Genomic DNA, 21,832 nt, shown 5'->3' with positions numbered 1-21,832 from the left:
CCGCATGAGCTTGTTTTTATGTGATTTTATGTTTTATGTAATAGGTTTAGTATTCTGTTTGTTTTTAGAGACTCTATTATTATCAAATGATTGTTTACATGTTGCCTCAGCAACCATTCATATTGAGGGACAGATCACTAGTGGACATTCATTCAGGATGGCGAGTGGCTATTCATTAATATCGGACTAGTTTAAAAGGCACTCACATCTGATTACGGACATCCGCAATTCAAAATTCCTCCTTGAAGACGTTTTGACTGCAGTCAAATGAAACGCGTGGAGTTGATGTACTTCCAGCTTCTGATTGGCTGTTGCCTACACGTGACTCAGGTGCTGGTAATTCCGAACGCTGATACAGGGACATCCAGCGATTCTGTTGTACGTTGTTTCCAGTGTGGCATTACTGGTCTTCTAAAACACTTGTATCTGTGGCTGCACTATCTAGTGGGAACAGGGCCGCTACTAGAAATTTTGGGGCCCCTGACTTAACCATTGACCAGGGCCCCCCCCCCTCTCCTTTGACATGTGCAATTATTGACCAGGTGACTAAAACGTATATGCACTTTATTCTTAAGTGTCTATTTAAACTTGGAAATGTTGTTAAGGTAGTAACATGCAAACACACAGACACACTCATACACTGAAACACACACACACACTCACACATAAGGATTCACATATAGTCACTCTAGCAGACGCAAAGAAACACACAAACACACTCAGACACAGACACTTAGCACTTGATTACATTAACCTGACAAGTAATGAGGTAGACTACAGTTTTGTAAAAAAAAGGAGATATAGAAAACAAAATATGGAGTTCTGATTATCTTTTTGTAAAGGAAGATGCCAACTAAATGATGACAACAGCATGTAGTGGCTGAAAGGAATGGCCCTGAACTGCCTAAACAATAATTTAAAGGTTAAATGGTGGATTGGTGACTTCCGTAAAGGTCTCATTAGTCTCAAAGTCTGTAGAAAGATGTGAATAATCAGTAGTAAGGTCAAAATGTCCTAAAAAGGAACAGACAATAGACACACACACACAAACTCAAACTTTCACATACACCCAAGGAAACACCAACAGAGACAGCCTCAGAAAACACATAAAGATGTACACACACACAGAGACACCGAAAGAAAACACACAAAGACACACACACACAGAGAGACAACCACATAAAACACAGAAAAACATACATACACACACTCTCACTGAGACATCCACAGAAAACACACAAAGACATACACACACCCTCACAGAGACACCCACAGAAAACACACACCCTCACAGAGACATCCACAGAAACACAGTCATACATAAATACACACACACCTTTACAGAGACAACCATAGAAAACAGATATACACACCCACCCTCACAGAGGCATCCAGAGAAAATACACAAAGGCAAACATACACACACCCTCAGAGACACCCATAGAAAAAGCTCAAAAGCATATGCACACACCCTTACAGACATCCACAGAAAATGCACAAAGACATACACACCCACCCTCACAGAGAGACCCACAGAAAAAAAAATACATACACACTCATAGACACAAACCAAAGCACAAAGACATAAACACAGACACCCACAGAAACACTTACAGGAGGAAACATTTATGCACCTTGCATCCCCTAAATCAACAGTGTGTGACATGCATGATAAAAAAAATTGCAGAAATTAAGAGAACACTTTTTAAAGAATCATATTTGTAAATGTGTAAACAAAAATAATTTTGTGAATTCAAAATTGTACATTAATGATCTGGGTAGATGGCTAGATGATGAAAAGTACTTTTAAAAGGTTGACATATGTTTGTTTGTTTTTTCCCAACCAAGAGCGCCACTTCAAATATAGTGTACAAATGTTACCATCTGTCAGCTGTATTTTGAAAATGCTATACTCTATATGGTCTTGGTGAAACCATAAGCTGTGGTACTCATACCATTAGATCTGGTTTAATGCAGGATTTAGGCTTGTTGGTATGTATTTCAAAATTAAGTCAGCTGTAGTGTAAACTGAACAGTGTTAAGTTAACCTGTCTCATTTCAAACACTGAGCAATCTTAGTCTGAGAGTAACATTTTATGCAGATGTAAAACTCTTAGATAAAATGCCTCCTTGCATCTGGAAAGTCCTTGCATAAAGGGGCAGTAAACTGGAATGTAATGAAAATATATATAGTAATAAAAAAAACTAATATCTGCCAAAAGGGTACCTACCATTTGTGTATTGAGGAGGAAACATTTCTACATGGCTTTAAATATAGAATATATTTTTACAGCATTGTCAAATAATCATAAATACACTGCTACATATTGCTAACAAATGTGTTTTTAAGGACCCCTGGCCCCACCATACAACTACTACCACACTGAAGTTACAATCCGAAATTGCACAAAGAAATAAAAAACATTTGCTAAGTAAGTCCTACCTCCTCTGCAAATGAAAGTGATCTGCTGTCTGACTCAGGCACACACTGTACAAACAAAGTGCCTAATCTGTCTCACACTGTGCATAGTGTTTTAGTGCACACTCAAAAATCTTCTCAAATACTAATACTTTACTCCTTGTAATAACATTTCCCATGCTCAATTAGCACTCTGCTGTAGTACCCACTGGTGGATGCCAAAAAAAAAATAAAATGTTTTTTTTAATTTAAGTTCTTGCCTCAAGGGGCCCCCCTGGCCCATTGGGCCCCTGACAGGAGTCACCCCTGTCACCCCCTGATGGCGGCCCTGAGTGGGAAGGCCGGAGGGGGATCCCGAGTACATTTATTCTTATTAATGTGTAAGTAAGCATGTGTTATTGTGAACTTTTTTACAAATAAATTACCTGAAACGGAATTGTGCTCTCTCTTTTTACTAGAATCTTGCTTTTATCCTCGGTTGGACTAAGGAATACCAAACATAAAGGAGCTGCATCTGGATTCATTCTTATGCTCTCTCAATAATGGAAAAAGTATTGAGCTTTTATTTGTTTTATTAATTATATTTAGCATGAATAACTAAAATCTGTATTGTATTTTTCTAGGTATTTATATTTGCTTCACGTAATTACCTAGGACTCCTATTGTTTATATTTAGAAGCTTTTTTTCTATCGCTTACCTATATACTATAGGGTTTTTTGTTATTATTATTCAGGGTATTGGTTCAATATGCATTGATTTAATTTTAGTGTGTTTCTTGAACTGAGAATATGCAGAGAGTGCTGACAGTCATGGAAGGTCATAGCAAACCTGGAGAATTTTTGTATTTATATAATTTACATCTCTCTCAAATATTTTTTCCACTCTCTCCTCTCTTCAACCTATATTTTTACCCTCTTATTTCTCTCTCAGGCCATAGTTTCTCTTTACACTTTTTCTTTCCCCTCTCTAAAATTGCTTCACTCTTTTTTTTCTCTACTTTTTTCACGAATGAAAGCCCTGTTTTTAAAAATACTATTAAAAACAGGGGCACTTTCTTTCATGAAAGTTTACATTGCAGCCTGGAACACTGGAGAAGCAATTCCCCCGCCCCCGGTCGCCTCTTCTTACGAAATGACGAATCCGGCTTCCTCCAATCACGGCGTGGCCTCAGGCAATGTTTGCTCTGGGGGGGATGCCGTTATTGGAGGAAGCCGGACCAGTAGGTTTGATACGAATCAAAGCCTGAACAAAACAGTGAATATCAGGAAGTTAAGCAATCTTTCTATGAAATAAGACAGAAAGAGCAGAAATTTGACTTTTCAAAGTATTTGCAGACAAACCCGTTTATAAAATTTGAGATCCTGATGGAAAAATCGGCCCTTGAGACAGAAGGTCTGGCCTTAAAGGAAGTGGCCAAGGCTGGCAACTGGACATCCGGACAAGATCTGCATACCAAAACCTGTGAGGCCATGCTGGTGCTATCAAAAACACATGCGTTTGTTCCAATACGATCTTGGAAATCACCCTTGGAAGAAGAACCAGAGGAGGAAAAATCTAAGCAGGTTGGTAAAACCAAGGAACTGCTAAGGCATCCACCATCTCCGCCTAAGGATCCCTGGACCTGGAAAGGTATCTGGGAAGCTTCTTGTTTAGACAAGAGGCCATCAGATCTATTATTGGAAGACCCCATAGCTGTACAAGATAAAAAAACATCTGGATGGAGAGAACACTCCCCGGGATGTAAAGTCTGACTTTTGAGTTAATCCGCTTCCCAATTGTCTACATCTGGGATATGAATCGCAGAAATTAGACAAGAGTTGGATTCCACCCAACAAAGTATCTGAGATACTTCTTTCATTGCTGAAGGACTGCGAGTCCCTCCTTGATAACTGACATATGCCACTGTTGTGATATTGTCTGTTTGAAAACAAATGTTAAGTTCTCTCTTCAATAGAGGCCACACCTGAAGAGCTCTGAGAATAGCACAGAGTTCTAAAATATTGATTGGTAACCTCGCCTCTTGAGGTTTCCAAACCCCTTGTGCTGTCAGAGACCTCCAGACAGCTCCCCAACCTGTAAGACTTGCATCTGTTGTAATCAAAATCCAGGAAGGGCGAACAAATGAGGCCCCTTGAACAATAAGGTGATGGTCTAACCACCAAGTCAGAGAGAGTTAAGTGTTTGGACTTAAGTATATCAGTTGTGATATCCAAGTATAATCCCTGCACCATTGGTGCAACATGCAAAGCTGTAGAGGTCTCCTATGAAAACGAGCAAAGGGTATCATGTCCGATGCTGCAGTCATGAGACTAGACTGAAGGTCTAGACAAGCTAAAACCAACTTCATTTGTCTCTTATCTGTCAGAGAAAGAGTCATGGACACTGAATCTATATGGAAACCTAAAAAGTGACCCTTGTATGAGGAATCAAGAAACTCTTTTGTAAATTAATCCTCCAACCATGTTCTTGAAGAAACCACACTAGTCGCCTCATATAAGTTGCAAGAAATGATGCGACACATCACAACAAAAAAAATTTGTCGCGATAAAAAGTAACATAATGTGTCATTGCGAGCCTAAGCCCACGAAATGTTTGAAAGAAACAGACACCAAGTTACAACTAAGTGGGAACCTCAGGTAAGTCTAAAAAAACAAATTATGCTTACCTGATAATTTTCTTTTCTTCTGACGGGAAGAGTCCACAGCTGCATTCATTACTTTTGGGTATTCAGAACCTGGCCACAAGGAGGAGGCAAAGACACCCCAGCCAAAGGCTTCAAATACCTCCCCCACTTATTCTGCCACGGGAACAAGGAACAGTAGGAGAAATATCAGAGTTAAAAAGGTGCCAGAAGAACAAAAATTTACTGCCGCCTCATAAACAAAACGTGGGCGGGAGCTGAGGACTCCCGTCAGAAGAAAATAAAATTATCAGGTAAGCCGAATTTATGTTTTTCTTCTTAAATGGGAAGAGTACACAGCGGCATTCATTACTTTTGGGAAAACAATACCCAAGCTATAGTGGACACTGAATGCAAACAAAGAGTGGGTACAAAAAGGCGGCCCCTTCGAAAGGCACCACAGCCTGAAATTACTGACACCCTACAAAAAAAAAAAACTAAAAACGACAAAGGGAAAAAAAGGAAGCCCAGGTAACTGCTCATCAGTTACACAACCTGCAAAGCCATGCTAGAGACCACTCAGACCCAGAGTCTGCTGAGCACAAAAGCCTCCGAGGAGCCAGCCCTGCGGCTCTCGACTCCCATGAAAGTACCCCCGACCTAAAGGACAAGAACCTTTATCGACCCAGAGAGGGAGAATAGAGAAACCTTTAAGAGATCCAAAGGATCATTCAACAAGGGCTCAAAATCAAAACTTCGAACAAACCCAAGTTTGCCACAAGACCACTGCCCAGGAAGACGAACTCCCAAGAGGACAAGGGCCAGAAAGATAAGGCCATACTCGGGAAAAAACGTCACTATTATGACCAGAGGGTCAACCTCATATTCCTGACACAGCACCATACCACATATGGTGCTCCAAAAAACCACAAGATTCTCATTGCCTCATAGACAAGTCGAACCGTCCGGCTAGATAAGCTAGACAAACAGACAGGATAATTTGCCTAGCACCCAAAAAGAGCTCTTCCGTGAGAACACAGAGCTACCTAAAGAGAAGAGCTTGCGATGACCAAAGTTCAGGTAGCAAAGCTGACCCTAAGCCATCGTAGGACCTCATCCCACCGAGAAGCGCCAAAAATACTAAGCAGCAGCTCCCGTCCAGAAAAATTCAGACTCCAAGGAGCATCCCATCCCAGAGAAGACGCCACCAGTAGAGAGATGGACATCAAGAGCCCCCCAAAGGGGAGAACAGACTCCTTAAAAGTACACGGTCAACACTGCATAGAGCAAACCGATCCCTGACCTTCACTCCAAGTTAACGGTCCCAGCCTGAAGGCTAGTTAAAGACCTAAAGCAGGAAGTATCAAAACTCCGCCCCTACCTATGGGAGAAAAAGGATAGATCTACGAGCATCAAAACCCCAAAGTAGAGCTCTGACCGCTACTTAAAAACTAGCATGCTACCATGAGCCATGACAGGAACTTCCTGCTCAGAGCCCAGAACCCCTACACTGTTGCCTTCCATAAAGGAGGAACACTGCCAAGGGGAAGGAAGTATTCTGACCCACAGCATCCTAATACCAGAATCCAGCCCCATGATCCTGAGTATGCAAGAAAGGGAAAAGACCCTTTGATGCGATAAATACAAGGACGCACAGGCCTTCACAGATACTGAGGTACCTCCAAATCGAGGAGAGCAAGGCGTACCCATCCCCCACCCTAGGTGAGGAGAAATGGAAGAAAATAAACGTTAACCACCCTACCAATAGAGACGAGACCCTTCGGCCCAAATCGCCAGCCCAGTTGATACGACAACTGGAAGTCTACCAGGAAGCATTAGATGCCCCCGAAGACAAGTAGGGACCAGTGAAAGAGATCTAAAACTTAAGCCCCAAACAGCTATTAATCTCCCCTAAGAGTCAAAACACCATGTCCCCTCAATGGACACGTGAGAGATCCAAACTCTAAGGTTAAACTTTTACCCTTTTTAGAGATAAAGGACGCAATTCCGGATCAGTGAAGTGATAACCAATCCCAAAAGTATGACATCAGCAATCAGGACCAATAGGATTCTTCACCCTATTTTAACTCCAGGGAATCAGACGCACACCATCCAACTTTCATTTGAAAAAGCCGTACGCTTACAGTGAAACATATGTCAGGAACATTAACTGAACGCCACTATACACTGTTTACAAGCAAGGTCGCCAGGACAGGTATCGAGAAATTACTACTTACCCAGGGAGAGCTAGCTAAGCCGGTGCGGCATTCTATATCATTCCACCCAAGCAAAGGATAAGTTATCTCTCCCACTTAAAGCTCTGCTAGTGGTTTGATATCCGAGTGACTGTACACTTTGAAGTATATATTTGTGGCTTTTAAATGATTTTCTGTATTTTAATAAATTATTCTTTACCTGAAGCAGCTGTTTGCGATTGGTATGTACTGGTTACCTGGAAGTATAAACCCGGGTGTGCGTCTGTACCTAGAGCCTGGTGGGCTCAAGAAAGTGTGAGTAACCCCTTGGTGGGACTAATAATGTGAAGATAATATCTCTTTTTAACCAAATTGTATTGCACCATATTTTTCTTATTTTGTTTTTGAGGCAAGAAATCATTTGAATCACTTCAAACACTGGAATAAACCCATATCCTTATATATTACTATTGCAATTTTTATCTGTGTATTATTTAGTTTATCACTTTTTATTGTCTCATAAATGGTCATTTTCTTAACCCCAGAAAGGTGAAGGTCTGTATCCGACTCCTGACCTCCTACGCGCAAGCCCAAAGCTAGATCTCCATAAGGTCGAAGCACCCGAGAGTCTAAAGACCACGGCATGACAAGGGGCAGTTCCTAGATTAAGAAGATGACAGTCTCCAGAGATCTTCCCAGGATTGGACTTCAGAAAATCCTGTAACAGGAATAACAATGGGAGCCTCGCCGCTCCTGGTAGAAAGGATGGGGTGATCCACCCCCTGCACTCCAAGCACTAGAGCAAACGAGGCACTGAGAAAAGGAAGAAGGACATGCCCACACTTCCAGACAGAGATGACCCAACCCGAGTGGAAGAAAAGGAGACTCCGCCACCGCCAAAAGTGAAACCGTAAATCGTCCACCACCCGGAATACTAAACCTCTTAAGATCATACACATCTCCAAACCCTAAAGGAACGTGAAACTACGGTCCACAGGGACCTTTAGAAACCACAATGAAGTCTTAAAAAGTCGGTCACGTGTCCCAAGCAAATTGAAAAAAAAAGACCAACTAAAATTGGAGCTCACAACCTTCCTTCCAGAAGCGTTGAATGTACGCACTAGGCCTCCATACTTCGTAGTAGGATCCGAGCCCGGAGTCCATATCAATAGGCCAAAGTGACAATCAGAATCTGACAGGATAATCATCACCACGAGGGTGACATGAACCCAAGGAACAGCAGATAGTGTCTGACCAGTACCTGCCTGGTACAAGAACAGTCCAGAACTGTCTAAGGTTCAAGAAAAATCGATAATATGAACTAGAAACATAACTTCGTTCTTAATCAAAAGTGCGCAACTTCCAAGGAAGTGCCCACGCAACCACAAATTCGCAAGTATCAGTTCCAGTGAAAGAATGCTCCTAAAACGGAAATTATATGAGACGTGAGCGTATTAAAAACAAATCAAATACATCATATCCGGATCAAAATAAAAGTAAGGCAGCACCCGTGGGTGAACGCCCAAGGAGAATGGGTACGCCAACAGGACCAGCTGATCAGAGACCCCATTCACCCAATCTCAGATCTGGAACCGATACATAAAAGAAAGAAAGAAAAACGGAGACGTCCAGGAGATTAACTTCATCCCCAAACGTCTAACCCAGCTTGCCATCTGGCATCTAAGGCCAAGGATCCCTCGGCCCACTAGGACTGAAATCCTCCAGTACTGCCAAAACATGCCTCAATAGGACACAAAGACGTGCCAGCCTATAACGGAAGGCAAAATTATCCCTCGCCTGATCGATAGGCGACCCCGGCCCTGAGGTTGGGGCCCCTGAAGCCTCAGAGGCTAACACTTCCCCAGAAGGCCGAACTGAATCAGGCGATCCCATGCCCGAAGGGCCCTGGTTGACAGAACATGCACAGTACCTTAAAAATATCTGGGAGATAAAAATGTGCCAGCACCATAGATATGGTCATGCGGAACTGTGCCATAACTACTGGAGGGAAAAAGCCACCTTCCGGAGAAGGAGTAAGGGCCATAGAGACACCTGCTTGCTCTGGGGCACGCGCCTCACAGGACATGGAGTCCTCGGGGGTGGATGGCTCAACGCACTCTAAGTTCCCTGATTCGGGAGAAGAGAGTACTCTAGAATGGTAATCGAAACATAACTGATGGGCATCGATAACCCGGGCCATTTCATATTCACCACAAGACAAATTCTGCGAATCGGAGATATCCGTGTCTAAAAAAAATCAGAATCCTCCATAACTTTGGCATTACTAAAATGATAAACACTAGACGGCACCCTTTTTACACCCCCAATGGCTGAGGCACTCACCACCTCCTGTGAACCAGACAACTAACGAGCAGACTCTCTCTGTCGCCACATAGTAAGAATATGGAAGTGGAAAACAAAGTATCTGCACCCGGTCACGAGGTGCACCATGCAAGTCGCAAAAAGAGAGCGTAAATCTAAAGAAATCGCGCCAACTGATGATAAGGCAGTTATGTTCGGGAAAAGCCCTGAGCCTAAGTATTACTACACATTAGCAGATAGAACCACATAAGAAACATGATTAAAGTCCCCCCTGTTCAATAAACCCCCACAGAAGATATTAACCCATGATTCCTTTTTTAAGATAAAAGGAGTCCCACTGGGACCATACCTTCTTTTGTTAACATTACATTCACATATCGAAATAAAATGAAACGATCTTACCGGAAACTGCGCCATGGAACAGGGACACGGCCCTTCAAGTGTGACAGATAGTAGCCTCGCTTCTGACATGGACTTAAGTGAATAAAGGCAGACAGCGAAACTCGTCAACGCTAATTGCCAAGGAGCTATTAATATGAGTCGGGATGGTTTCGCAGAAAGACTCTCTCTGCATCTCCGGACTCTAACCTTCATCCATGTACTACCCTCCATAAGAGACTATCTTCAAACTTCTGACACTTTTCTGCCAACCTCCTGTGACGAAAGGCAAAGAATGACTGAGGGATGAGGGAAGTGGGGGGAGGTATTTGAAGCCTTTGTCTGGGGTGTCTTTATCTCCTCCTGGTGGCCAGGTTCTGAATTCCCAAAAGTAATGAATGCAGCTGTTGACTCTTCCTGTTTAAGAAGAAAACTCCCATAAACATATTTTCCATGCTGAAACTGTTACACTGCAAAGGGAAATAAACATACCTGACTCATGGCAGACATATACAATATACATTTAAAACTTTAAAATATAAAGTGCCAAACATAGCTGAGAGTGTCTTAAAAGATGATATATACTTACCAGAAGACATCTATCCACATAAAACAGACAGCCACACCAGTACTGAAATATATCAGCAGAGGTAATGGTAGAGGAGTATAATGTCGATCTGTAAAGGGAGGCAGCAGATGAATCCCTGCAACCGATTATAGAGAGCCTTAGAATAGATTTCCCATAGGTGGAAACATGGCGTCATCAGGCAATACTCCCTTCACATCCCTCAGACAAACACTGTACTTTGAGAGAAACTGGGCTTCAATATACTTAGAAGCGCCAATCACAGAAGAAAATCAAGCACATATTTCTTCACCACCTCCACAAGGAGGCAAAGTTTGTAAAAGTAAAGTATGAGTGAGGTAGGAGGTGTATTTATAGGCATTCTGAGGTTTGGGAAACTTTGCCCCCTCCTGGTAGCAATGTATATCCTATACGTCACTAGCTCATGGACTCTTGACACTTACATGAAAGAAATAACAGTATTACAAGACATGCAATAAAATGTAGAAACATCTTACATTGTAAGGGTACACCATTGCATGACAATAAATACAGTAGTATAAGATACGTAATATACTGTAGAATCCTCTCACAATGTAAAGGTTCACCATTGTACAACAATGTATAACGGTAAAATATGGAATATACTGAAGTATCCTTCCACAAGGTAAAGGTACACCATTGTACAACAATATGGAATATAATGTAGTACAGTATCTAGAATATATTGTAGTATCCTCTCATGATGAAGAGGTACACCATTGCAAAGAAATGTATAACAGTACTACAAGATATTTAATATACTGTAGTATCCTCTCACAATGAAGAGCTACACCATTGAACAACCATGTATAAGAGAAGTACAAGATACGTAATATACTGTAGTATCCTATCACAATGTAAAAGTACACCATTGAACAACCATGTATAACAGACGCACAAAAAAATATGTAATATACTGTAGTATCCTCTCACAATGAAAATTTCAAACACAATATATAATAGTAGTATAAGATATAAAAAATAGTCTTCCCACAAAGTATAAGTTGCAGAGCAATAAATAACAATACAGATATGCAACATCGTCTCATAAGTAAAACGTACACCCATGCACAGCAATGTATTACAGTAGAAAAAAAGACATGGAATATACTGTAAAAGTAAATGAGCATAGCCATAAGCACCTTAAAAGTAAGGTGAACCATAACACACTAAGAAAGTGTGAAAGACAGAATAAAAAATGCAGAAGTACAATACCACTACAATAGATTACAATAGTATTACCATGATAGTAATAGTATTAAGATAATATAACAGATAAGGTACACTAGTAACACCTTCTAAAATCCAAATCATACATACATATAAGGAAACACACTGTATAAGCACCGCTATACTGACTGTTATAAGTAGCCGGTGGTTGAACTGAGCAAACTTTAAACTAAACTAACTTCTCCTGCTCTATCTATAGTGACCCTCTTACCCCATCCTGCAGAGTTGCTATGCCAGGTTCAGCACGGCTTTACCGGTGTAATTAAATCTCAACTCGTGTCACCCTGTCATCAATAGATTAAAAAACTAAAAATCAAAATATATATAATTTTACTATTATTATCAATATTTACACCCATTGTTGCTAAGGACACATTCCTGTATAACTGTATGAAACAAACGTTTAAGAGATGTGTATGAAATACTCATGCAGCCTTCACTATGTACATTTACATTTACATTCCACACCAGAAGCTCTGGTGTAGAGCTATAGCTATCTCCGTTTTAGCTTACAGCACAATTTTATACAAATCATTAATATTAGTTAGTAAACAATTTTATTATTATTGTTTTTTAATTTATTGATAAGACAGGGAGAAACGAGTTGCGATTAAATTACATATATTGATTTGTATAGATGATAAGCTTTTGTAAATCTATACTGCCAGTGAATCTGCATATGCTGAAGCATTATCTCTTTACACGGCTATACTCATTGTCAAGTCCAGTGAAACTCCCCCATTGGGCTATTTCTTTTTAATCTAAAGTACTTGAAATGTACATCAGAAGTGGTTGGCAAAGCGGGGAGCGGTATTGAAAGAGTTCTAAATCGCACACATGCGCGTTAAAGCCGGTTGAGGAATTTTATGGGTATAGAAATTGAAGAACTGATGTGTCCGGTGTTCTAAAGTAACATGTATACCATAGGAATGTGTATACCACGTCACTTCCGATGACGTTTAATCAGCTGTTGGAGGGGTGTGGCGCTCAATGCGCAAGAGGCCCAACCTCCTCCAAACATCTGTTTAAGGAGATTTATTAGATAACGGGTCGCTGTATTCTATGGACCGTAATCTGCAATGCGCATGCGAATATAATGCGCACACGGCACTACTCCTCAGTGATCCATTGTGCGCAGCCGACTTATGTTTTGAATTTTATAATAAAGGCTATATTTTTCTATGAAATCCGGTGACTGCTCCAATATTTTATTACGGTGGGTTGGGGTAGGGAAGGAGAGGGTGTGTGGTGTGGGTATCATGACAGTAGCACTATGCTGTCACATTTGTCACTGTCATGCACACTCTAGATTATATTGAATAAAGCGACCGCAGTGCACTCTTACGCAGTGAAAGCTATTAGCTTCTATAAATTATGATTACGGGCCATATATTTCCTCGACCCGTTGCTTAATTTACATCATAAAAATAAAAAAGATAGGGGGCGCCCTTATAAATTAGTGTGTGTATTCTTATGTATATGAGATAGTAAGTGTGGTAATCAGGAGAGTACGATACACGTATAAATAGCAATTGTGTATGTGCAGAGATTTTACACAAACCTATATATATTAAATAGTAAGTATATACAGGTGGCCCTCGTTTTACAACGGTTCAATTTACACCGTTTCAGAATAACAACCTTTTTTTCCAGTCATGTGACTGCTATTGAAAAGCATTGAGAAGCAGTGCATTTATTAAATTAGCCAGTAGGTGGAGCTGTCCGCTTGTGTTGCAGCAAAGCCAAGCAAGCTGACATTAATCAGTTTAACCATACCTGAGCTATCAAGAAGATTTCAAAGGAACAAGATCTTCCTGTCTATAAATCGGTCCAGATTGGAATGCATAGAAAGAACTGTTAGCAGAAAAATTCAAGTGAAGTCTGTGTTGTGTGATTATTTTACTAGGTTTATAATGCTGTTTAACAAATATTTTTGATCATTTAACCTAGTTTAATTATATATTCTGTGTTGTGTGATTATTTTATTAGGTTTATAATGCTGTTTAGCATTTAAAGTCTTCATTTCAAAGCTTTAAAAATAATGTATTAGGTGTTACTTATGACAATTTTGAGAGGGGCCTGGAACCGATCTCCCTCACTTCCCATTGACTTACATTATAAACTGGGTTTCAATTTACAACGGTTTCGATTTACAACCATTCCTTCTGGAACCTAACCCCAGCGTAAACTGAGGGCTACCTGTATCTATTATCCTCTATGTCTCAAAGGTAATTTAACACCCACAAGAAATTGGTATGTAAAATAACATCAATGACAGCAATGGTATATCTATATAGAATTAAAATACTATGAGTGTCACAGTTAATAGACAAATGGAAAGGATACCAACCTTATTGGAAAAATCTATATACTATCATTCATAGGGTGGTAAAAAATGTTATTAAAGATACAGATTATATCTTTTGTTAATAATGTGCAAAATCTAACACAATTAATGCCAAAACGCATGTGTAACAGTCCACTTAAATAGAATGATGATGCAGGTCTAGGCAGCTATCTGTGGAGGATCAAGGCCACGATCCGGATTCAGTGATCTGCAAACAATACAAAAACACGGAAGCATCACATGGCCCAATATTGTTTGGTACAGAGTGGAAGTAGTATGTGATGGGTACACTCACATTTGCTGTGGCACCCCTAGTGGTGCAGAAGGAACGATATGGGATCAATTAGCAGTCACCCAGAAGACTGACCTCCAGTGGTTATTCACTAATCTGCAGGGAGTGGTAGAAACACAGAGGTGCCTATATGGCCTAGTATTGCTTGTGTAGGCAAGTAAATATCCAACAATAATAAATATTGCACTCACATTTAGAAGAGCACCTTCAATGGTGCGCTCAGGGCAGACTGGGATCAATATAGTCACCCAGCAGACTTATCTCAGGCAATCTGGAACTCCCAGTGATCCAAGAGTGATTAATAGGTCAGGTAAAATTAGGAAATAATCCGACAGCAAGTGGTATTAATAAAACTAACTTTATTTAAAATATTGTTAAAAGCAACGTGTTTCTCAACCAACCAGTGGTTGTTTCATCAGGCTTAATAAAAATTAGTTTTAAACACTTGCTATATATACCTGACTATCCTAAATAATGAACTGCATCTGAGTAAGAAGTTAATCAGTTGGAAAGTCATGTGAGTAAATAATCCAATCAGATTTGCAGATGCAAAAAAGACTCAACATGTAAACAAACATTCATTGTCAAAGCAATACATCTTGAAATGAGCATTAACAGTTGACAAACAATCCTTAATCAGACATTTAACCTACTCCACAAAAAATCTTAATAGTGGTTATAAATATGTTGCAGTATTAAAAACATATATATGCAGACCCTTTTGTAATATTAAGCAAGAGATACAAATTACAAGCAGTCCCACACTGAGCATTAACAATAGACAAATGATCCATAATAAAACATTTGACCTAATCCACAATACATGTAATATGGTCACAAATATGTTTCCATATTAGTAACTTTTATGCAAGCCCTTTCATAGTAATTTGAGCATATGATACAAGTTACGACCGATCCCCCATTGAAACTATAAAGTAAAAGAGATAGTATCCTAGTGTAATATGGTTGCATAACGTCAATAGATGTAGTGTCTTACTGTGTAATGTAGCCACATAGAATCAATTTGAAATCAAAAGATCACCAGACCTAATTTGTTCTGTTCTAAAATGTGCTTACTATGGTTGTATGTAGCTCGTTCTGTTCTAAAATGTGCTTACTATGGTTGTATGTAGCGATCTCAAAGTTTTGCCGTAATCAAGGCGTAGTAAGCAGCTGGCTCCGTTCTATGCTTGCAGCTCATGTGTTTGGTTGCTAGGTGACGTTGGGGTAGGTCCTAGAGACGTTCTCCAAACTGATAGGTTCTATACAGATGATATGGATTGGCTAACGGCTAAATCAGAGAATAGTACAGAGCAGCGTTAACTGCTCTGTAACAAATTATAAATAATATGTATGTGCAAAAAAGTGGATCGATTTTAACCACAGTTGTGAGATATGGTATCTGATATAAGTATCATGAAATGGTACCTACGTGAATGTTGTTAGTTTGACAATTAATAAATAAATAAGTTAAACTACAGTGGGATACACTATGTATAAGTTTATTGATAGATACTAACGTGTTACTACAATGTATAGACATATGTATATATCTGTGTAAATACTGCAATATTTTGTACCGAAAATAACAATGCCAAATATCCTATTAATTTATAGCGGAGTTCTAATGTGTGGTGACTATAATACTAATAGTCACATGAATTAAGTTATTCCAATTTTTGAGGACACAAGATATATTATATTATATTAAACTATGTTACACCGTTGATCAGGTCATGTGATGTGCAAGTGGTGTGAAGTATATATAATGTGATAGTGTGTGCAGATGAGCCTCTAATAGGGTGCGTAACTATAGTAGTGACTAGTCCTAGTGAGATATAAGTGTTGGGCTTAAAACTATTATAATTCCCACTATGCTAGTGATAATTATTCATAGTAATTCATCTATTATATTATTATTTGAAATCTAATGTTTCATCATAGTTGTGGACGTCCCTATCTAGTGATTTGGGGTGTATTTCCAAAATAAGTGGATAGCATATGAAATGTAGTGTAAGTGACTATTTTAAGAATAGTCAGGGTATAATATGTGAAACTATTTATTCATTAAACAAACTTTTTGGTTTGTCCATAGTGATAAGGGATGACTAAACTAATCTAAGTGTGAGATGGAAGCATGCATGTTGGTAAAATGGTAACGTTAGGATAATATTGATCAGAGCATATCTCTCATATTTTTGTGAATATAGAATAGCATCTACTTAGTGAACCAGTTTTAGATATAATTATAGATCAAATGCTGCTAAATGTACACATTCATTTAGGCCATCTGGATAGAGGGTTTTTAATTTATGTATCCAGTAGGTCTCTCTGCGGCGAAGGCACAGCATCGGATTATGGCTATTTCTTGGGATCTGTTCTATCTGAATGATAGATATTGTTTTCAAACTTCTCTTATGGGTGTACAGACAATGTCTAGAGACACTATGTTTCAGAAATTTTCTTTCAACATTGTATAAGTGTTCACTCCATCGTCTCTTTATTTTGTGACAAGTGCGGCCCACATATTGGACCCCACATGAGCAGCAAATGAGTTAAACCACATATGTGGATTCGCAAGTCAGGCGTTTTTTAATTTTAAATTGTTCTCCTGTATAGTTGGATTGGAAAGATTTTGTGCCGCTCTTTATTATTTTACACATGCTGCATCTGTATTTATGGCATATAAATACTCAGTTTAACCCCTTAATGACAAGTGACGTACCAGGTACGTCCTGCAAAAACTTGCAGTTAGTGACAATGGACGTACCTGGTACGTCACTTGTCTAAGAGAGTGCTGGAAGCGATCGCAATCGCTTCCAGCAGCTCTCAGGGTATTGCAGTGATGCCTCGATATTGAGGCATCCTGCAATACCCTTAGAAAGCATCCGATGCAGAGAGAGCCACTCTGTGGCCCTCTCTGCACCGGTAGCGATGCGGCCGGTTCGTTGGTGGGTGGGAGCGCAACTGGGAGGCGGGTGGGCGGCCCATCGCTACCCGGCATCCGGCTCCTGTTAGTGCAATGTGCACGCCGGGTGCCGGGAGCGTGCGGGGGCGCGCATGCGCGTGCGCGTGCGCGCGCGGGGGCGCGCGCACGCCCGCGATCACCTACTGACACCAATGACACCAATGAGTGGGAAGAGGGGGGGAAATACTGACACTGACACCAATGAGTGGGAAGAGGGGGGGAAATATATATATATGAGGATCTGGGAGGGGGAGGGGGTTGGGGTATTGTGGGGGGCTGCTACACTACAGAAAAAAATAAATTAGTAATAAAAAATAATTAAAAACACTTTTTTGGGGGGCAAATTGGGTACTGGCAGACAGCTGCCAGTACCCAAGATGGCGGCAATTAGGTAGGGGAGAGGGTTAGATTGCTGGGGGGGGGGGATCATGGAGGTTGGGGCTAAGGCAGGAGTCCATCACAGCTAAAACATTTTATTTTTTTTTATTAAAAAAAATAAAAACTACTTTTATTTAGTACTGGCAGACTTTCTGCCAGTACTTAAGATGGCGGGGACAATTGTGGGGTGGGGGAGGGAAGAGAACTGTTTGGGAGGGATCAGGGGGTGGGATGTGTCAGGTGGGAGGCTGATCTCTACCCTAAAGCTAAAATTAACCCTGCAAGCTCCCTACAAGCTACCTAATTTAACCCCTTAACTGCTGGGCATAATTTACGTGTGGTGCGCAGCAGCATTTAGCGGCCTTCTACTTACCAAAAAGCAACCACAAAGCCATATAAGTCTGCTATTTCTGAACAAAGGGGATCCCAAAGAAGCATTTACAACCATTTGTGCCTTAATTGCAGAAGCTGTTTGTAAATAATTTCAGTGGGAAACCTAAAGTTTGTGACAAAATTTGTGAAAAAGTGAACTTTTTTTTTATTTGATGACATTTGGCGGTGAAATGGTGGCATGAAATATACCAAAATGGGCCTAGATCAATACTTTGGGATGTCTTCTAAAAAAAAATATATACATGTCAAGGGATATTCAGGTATTCCTGACAGATATCAGGGTTCCAATGTAACTAGCGCTAATTTTGAAAAAAAGTTGTTTGGAAATAGCAAAGTGCTACTTGTATTTATGGCCCTATAACTTGCAAAAAAAGTAAAGAACATGTAAACATTGGGTATTTCTAAACTCAGGACAAAATTTAGAAACTATTTAGCATGGGTGTTTTTTGGTGATTGTAGATGTGTAACAGATTTTGGGGGTCAAAGTTAGAAAAAGTGTGTTTTTTTTCAATTTTTTCCTCATATTTTATATTTTTTTTTATAGGAAATTATAAGATATGATGAAAATAATGGTATCCTTAGAAAGTCCATTTAATGGCGAGAAAAACGGTATATAATATGTATGGGTACAGTAAATGAGTAAGAGGAAAATTACAGCTAAACACAAACACTGCAGAAATGTAAAAATAGCCATTGTCATTAAGGGTAAGAAAATTGAAAAATGGTCCGGTCATTAAGGGGTTAAAGAACGTCACTAGGACCTACCCACACATCACCTACCAAACAAACACATGAGCTGCAAACATAGAACGGAGCCAGCTGCTTACTACGCCTTGATTACGGCAAAAATTTGAGATCGCTACATACAACCATAGTAAGCACATTTTAGAACAGAACGAATTAGGGCTGGTGATCCTTTGATTTCGAATTGACGCTATGTGACTACATTACACAGTAAGACACTACATCTATTGACGTTATGCAACCATATTACACTGTAAGATACTATCTCTATTACTTTATAGTTTCAATGGGGGACCGGTCGTAACTTGTATCATATGCTCAAATACTATGAAAGGGCTTGCATAAATGTTACCAATATAGAAACATATTTGTGACCATATTACATGTATTGTGGATTAGGACAAATGTTTTATTAAGGATCATTTGTCTATTGTTAATCCTCAATGTGGGACTGCTTGTAATTTGTATCTCTTGCTTAATATTACAAAAGGGTCTGCATATATATGTTTTTAATACTGCAACATATTTATGACCACTATTAAGATTTATTGTGGAGTAGGTTAAATGTCTGATTAAGGATTGTTTGTCAACTGTTAATACTCATTTCAAGATGTATTGCTCTGACAATGAATGTTTGTTTACATGCTGAGTCTTTTTTGCATCTGCAAATCTGATTGGATTATTTACTCACATGACTTTTAAACTAATTAACTTCTTACTCAGATGCAGTTCATTATTTAGGATAGTCAGGTATATATAGCAAGTGTTTAATACTCATTTTTATTAAGCCTGATGAAACAACCACTGGTTGGTTGAGAAACGCGTTGCTTTTAACAATATTTTAAATAAAGTAAGTTTTATTAATACTTACCACTTGCTGCCGAATTATTTACAAATTTTACCTGACCTATTAATCACTCTTGGATCACTGGGAGTTCCAGATTGCCTGAGATAAGTCTGCTGGGTGACTATATTGATCCCAGTCTGCCCTGAGCGCACCAGTGAAGGTGCTCTTCTAAATGTGAGAATAATATTTATTATTGTTGGATATTTACTTGCCTACACAAGCAATACTAGGCCATATAGGCACCTCTGTGTTTCTACCACTCCCTGCAGATTAGTGAGTAACCACTGGAGGTCAGTCTTCTGGGTGACTGCTAATTGATCCCAGATCGCTCCTCTGCACCACTAGGGGTGCCACAGTAAATGTTAGTGTACCCATCACATACTACTTCCACTCTGTACCAAACAATATTGGGCCATGTGGTGCTTCTGTGTTTTTGTATTAATTTACATCAGCTGTTTGGAGGAGGTTGGACCTCTTGCGCATGCGCATTGAGCGCCACACCCCTCTAGTAGCTGAGTCACGTGACGTAAAGTGACGAGGTATACACATTCCTATGCGGTATACCATTTTCTTTAGAACACCGGCCAGGAATGCCATGATGCTGGCATGCATGCGCATTAAGGTCAAGCTTTGTGAAACAGCTGATGCCACGTTACAGGATGTGATGTGGTTCACTAATTTCACAGATTTGCCGTTTTCTCAACCAGAAGATGTCCATCACCATAGTGAAGGAGGAAGCTCAGAAGAGCGTTCAAAAACGCATGATAGAAGGAATTATGTAGCACCTTCCTTACCGGAGAATTACACCTGCACAACACTCTGTAATAATATAAGCTGCACGCAAACAGTGAATTGCCACCACCCTATTAGTACTTCCCCAGAATCCTTTTTCCGGGCATATTTGAAAACCCCCCATAAATGTAACAGCAGAGTAGGACACCTTAAGGGGATAAAGACCTTAAAAGGGCAACAAAGTGAAGGCAGAATAAATAGCACATATGAACATAGTATAGACTATTAAATATCCCGATATCCACATGGAATATCAGCACATATCACTGACCAAAAACTGTGTCTATAGCTTAAAATAACAAAAAAGCTTGTACAATAAGTCTATGACTTACACTAATTAGTGTGTGAGCTGATAGCATGAGGGCTACATAGTGAGTGTGCTAGTAGCCTGACTTCTATTCAAAGGTGTAAAATGTCATTATAAAATAATAACACATATGAACATCATATAAGCTAATCTATATCCTATATCCACAAGAATATTTGCACATAACACTGAGCCTGATTGTGTGTCTGTAAGCCCAAACAAATAAAGGGATTGTATTTACACTACTTGTGTGTGAGCTGATACCCTGAAAGACAGTCTACATTCTGCAGGTGCAGTAGAGGATACAATGATGGAGTTCATATTCATGGTTAGACAGAAGGAGGCCAAGGAACTTCCCGGCGACCCTGTGGCAGGTTTGTGACCACCACTCCAACTAGGAAATTTACATTACACAGCCAGTACTCTCCTATGCCCCATTCTTCCAGGAACTATCCATTCAGGGAAAACTTGGGATTAATATCCTTGGTAATCCTTAATACATCCAGAACATCTCTATCTAGCAAAAAACTACTGGGAGGGAAAGGGAAGTAGGATACTTAAAGGGGCATTAAACCCAACATTCTCTTTCATTATTTAGAGAATACAATTTTAAAAAAGTTTCAAATTTACTTCTATTATCAAATTTGCTTCGTTCTCATGTTATTCTTTGTTGAAGGGATACCTAGGTAGGTAGCGTGCATATGCCTGAAGCACTAAATGACAGGAAATAGTGCTGCCTTCTAGTGCACCTGCTAATGTATAACATTGTTGCAAAACTGCTGCCATATGGAGCTGTAGACACGTGCACACTCATGAGCTTACATCCCAGCTTTTCAACAAAGGATAACAAGTAAACAAAGAAAATTTGATAACAGAAGTAAATTAGAAACTTGTTTAAAATTGTATGCTCTATGTGAATCATGAATGAAAAAAAATGTGTTTTATGTCCCTTTAAAGCTTTGTTCTAGGGTGTCTTTGCCGCCTCCTGGTGG

General features: G+C 39.8%; 1 protein-coding gene across 2 annotated transcripts in view; it reads right to left on the bottom strand.

Moving 5' to 3' along the window:
- GLT1D1 (glycosyltransferase 1 domain containing 1) overlaps positions 1-21,832 on the bottom strand; it is a 708,692-nt gene that overhangs the window by 262,181 nt on the left and 424,679 nt on the right. The gene's annotated exons all lie outside the window — the stretch shown is intronic.

The sequence above is a fragment of the Bombina bombina genome, chromosome 2, assembly GCF_027579735.1.
Source record: "Bombina bombina isolate aBomBom1 chromosome 2, aBomBom1.pri, whole genome shotgun sequence".
In the NCBI taxonomy this organism is placed as follows: domain Eukaryota; kingdom Metazoa; phylum Chordata; class Amphibia; order Anura; family Bombinatoridae; genus Bombina; species Bombina bombina.
This window is presented reverse-complemented; position numbering and strand designations above follow the sequence as displayed.